The following is a 3,882-nucleotide window of genomic DNA, read 5'->3' on the forward strand; positions in this document are numbered from 1 at the left end:
TTTTTCCTTCATTTTGCTCTAGCTTTCACATATGAGAGAAAATATTTGACCATTAATTTTCTAAATCTGGTTTATTCCACTTGGCATGATGTTCTCCATTTTCATCTATTTACTAGTAATGCCAAAATTTTATTCTTCTTTGTGATTGAGTAAAACTGCATTGTGTATGTATACCACAGTTTCTTTGTCCATTCATCTATTGAAAGGCAACTGAACTGGTTACATTATTTGGCTATTGTGAATTTTGCTGCTATAAACATTGATGTGGCTGTATCACTATGGTGTGATGATTATAGTACTTTTGGATAAGTACCAAGAAATGAGACAGCTGGGTAAAAATATGGAATGTTTAATAAATTTGTATTTTATTCTTGCACAGCAACCATTGCTAGTCTTCTCTGTGTTGTTCCAATTTTAGTATGTATGCTGCCAAAGCAAGAACAATACCAGTCATTTTCATAGAGAGAATACCAATTTATATATCACAATGCAATAATAATCAATGACATCCTCCACTAAATATTTCAGAATTATTCTCTTATTTATGCTCACCACACCTCTAAGAAAAATGCAAAGAGAGAAAAACACTAGAGGATTGTATTTAAATTGAAAAGAAAAAGCAATAGTAAAGTGCACAATATATCATTTGAATCAAAATACACCCTAAACAAATAAAGCAAAGACCATAGAAAACACACCAAATGAGTCAGGTATAGTGGAGCATGACTGTAATCTCAGCAGCTCTGCAGCCTGAGGCAGGAGAATAAAAAGTTCAAGATGAGCCTCAACAATTTAGCAAGACCCTAAGCAACTTAGTGAAACTCTGTCTCAAAATAAAAAATAAAAAGGGCTGGGTATGTTGCTCAGTGGTTAGGCACCCCTGGGTTCAATCCCTGAATGAAAGAAAGAAAGGATGGATGGATGGATGGATGGATGGATGGATGGACTGACAAACAGACAAAACAAAGGAAGGGAGGGAAGGAAAGAGGGAAGGAGGGAAGAGGGAGAAAAGGGGGAGGAAGAGAGAGAAGGAAGGAAGGAAGGAAGGAAGGAAAGAAAAAAATGTAAGTGATGGAACAGATGTATTTCTTGGTATCTATAAGGCAACTAGGATGACTTCCTCCCTGGTGAAAGATTTCTCACTCTACCTACTTGGTGAAATATGCTTCTTTGTGGAACATTCTCATTTTCTGACCTCTCCATGCCTACAAATTTTGTGTATGAATACAATGGGTCTTATTTCTTAAGTCACCTTAACAGAAGCTTCCCAAGCCTGAAAACAGAAATTCAAACAAGTTTCATAAAATTGAATATGCATGCCTTATACATTGAGCTGTATGTTTTATAAAATTAAAAGGTTGAGATTTTACATAGTGAAATTCATATGTCTTAGTGAGCTCTATTTCTGATGATTAATGTGTACGTATCTAGAAGTCTGAAAAATAAAAATTCCAAAATTATAATAACCTCTGGACAGCTTAAGAGTTAAAATTAGAGAAAATGTCTCACTAGAGAAACACAATCCAAATTCTCTTCTCAATTAACTCATTTGAGATTATGTCAGCAAAGCATCTGAAATCCACATTGGTGCCCAGTGCCCGGCTGTGTTTCTGGTGTGGGGGGTGATGAAGCAGTAGATCAGGCTTACGTGAAGATGACTCTGTTCTCTTCTCCAGCATGACAGATATGGGGCTCTTCGCCTCTCCTCTTCTCCTGCATCAGCACAGGAGGAGACAAAAACTCCACTAACATCTATCTTTTGCTTAATTTTGCAATACAAGAGAATTACCTATATTCCACATCCTAAAACATCATTTTAGTTCACTGGAATTTTAATGACCTTTTGATACTAAGCCTGAAAACTTGTTTGAATCTTATAGGCTCAAATGTTTAGACAACTAAATTTATGGCCTGGCTTGGGTATGCATAACGTTGAATATATTTTCTTATGTATTTCTCTTTTAGTTTGTTCTAAAACTAATATACTACACTATCCTTTCTGAAGCACAAGACTAAACTTTACAAATCATCCTACCCACCTCCCTTGACTCTTTAGACTTAATTTCTCTCTCCTCCTTCACCTGTTCTCAACTATGCCACTTGCCCAGAGCAAGTTCAAGGTGGGATTTTAGGTACACTAAGAAAAATTACATTCCCATCTCTCTTCTTCTACCAGATTCATGCTAATTACTGATGCCTGTAACTTATTTGAGAAACAAAGCCTCCCAGAGCTTTTGTATTTTAATTAGGGAAAAGAATATTCAAGACACCCTTAATAGGTGTATAGTTATTTATATTTGCCCATAAGTATTACTATCGGCAGCCCTTTTCACAAAGGAAAGCTTTAATAAGAGAATAGTGCAATTAGAAGGAAGCATCAAGAAATGTGGAAAAGGGGAACAGCAAGATAAACCAAAGTCTGTCCCACAGTTTTGCATAAATTTCAACAATTCACTTAATCCTAGTATTAGAACTTACAATTCCTTGGCTTCCCACTTGTCACACAGGAATGACAATAAGTGCCTATCACCCATGTATTGGCTATGTGGCACAGACAGACTGTCAGCCTTCTAGCATCAAGCACTTTGCATTCACTCAAGCAAATATCATATGCCTCATTCAGTAGTGACAAAAAAACATCTCTTTATTATGACAGATCTCACCATGGTCTATCCTCTCCTTCTCCCATAATGTAGTTCTTCCATCTAGGCTTCCCACAACACAGGAAGAGTGCAATTACATGTGTTTTTAGGCTGACTCATTTTCTGATGGTAATGATCAGCAATTTAAACTAATTAGGAAGATCCTTTTGATGTTTTTTACTTCATTTACAATTAGTATCCTACTATATATATTTTTTTTCTATTTTAAATAAACTTACAGCTGGTGGTGGGAGAGAAAGAAATCATTTTCCTATCCTCAATTTCTATCTAGTTTCAGGGAATTGCTCATCATCTGAATGTTTCTCTCTTGAAGAGAATATACAATGAAAGGTGATTAGAAATAGTGACTGAGTTACTCTGAGCTGCCTCTGATAATTGAATTTTAAATTCAGATCCAATGGGGACTTAATATCAGAAGTGCAAAATTTCAGGATGTTCTTTCTCCTTTGGTTCAATTTCCTATTTACACTAAATCCTTATTAAAATTCAGGTTGAATTCCTAGACTTACGTATCTTGAGCCAGATGAATTGAACAGATTAGTCAGCTTCAGAGATCAAGACCCTAAAGAAAGGTACAGAGAGTTGAGTAAAACTAAATGAAATGCAGAAGTTGGATATTCTGCTGGAAAAGTTTGAGGTGAGGAACTCTTCAGTTTAAGAGGGTAAGAAACACAGCACAGCCCTGGGCAGGTTAGCAAATGTGGTATGCCCTCTCCAAAAAAGACTTTGCACATGAATTAACCACTGGATTCATCATCAAAGGGCTGCTAGTCCACTGCTTCAAACAAGGGAACTTAGAGCATCAGTCCCGAGCTAAGTAATTTTTCTAACAAGGCATAGAGGTAAGGGTAGGGTATGTCCACGTCAGCCTGAATGATAGGATGAGTGTGGTCAGTGGAAAAACCCAAACTCATTTCTGCAGATTCAGGGTCAGACTATTGATAGATTCTCCATGAGCTATCCTTTAGTGCTACAGAGAATCCTGTGTGAATCTCTATAGCAAAGTTCTCATGATCTTGGATGGGCAAGCGCTTGGGCCACTGACAGATATGAGTGTGGCTTGGGTTGGTCTCTGAAGATGAGTTGTCACAGAGCACTGCACATGGCACTTGCTAAGAGAGCACCTTAGAGGCCTCAGCATCAAGCTCCCTTAATACCTACACAGGACACCACAGATAGTGATTGCTATCTTGCGTATGCACATGTGGCAGACAAAGAA

General features: G+C 37.2%; 1 non-coding gene across 1 annotated transcript; it reads right to left on the minus strand.

The window, feature by feature from the left end:
• Window positions 1–334: 334 nt before the first annotated feature.
• Window positions 335–438, minus strand: LOC124109634 (U6 spliceosomal RNA). The gene has a single exon (XR_006857045.1). It is a non-coding gene; the product is annotated as a U6 spliceosomal RNA (small nuclear RNA).
• Between the last annotated feature and the right edge of the window lie 3,444 nt (window positions 439–3,882).

This window comes from Marmota monax, unplaced genomic scaffold, assembly GCF_021218885.2.
Source record: "Marmota monax isolate L192 unplaced genomic scaffold, Marmota_monax_Labrador192_F-V1.1 WCK01_AAM20220418_F8-fsc00120, whole genome shotgun sequence".
Taxonomy (NCBI): Eukaryota; Metazoa; Chordata; class Mammalia; order Rodentia; family Sciuridae; genus Marmota; species Marmota monax.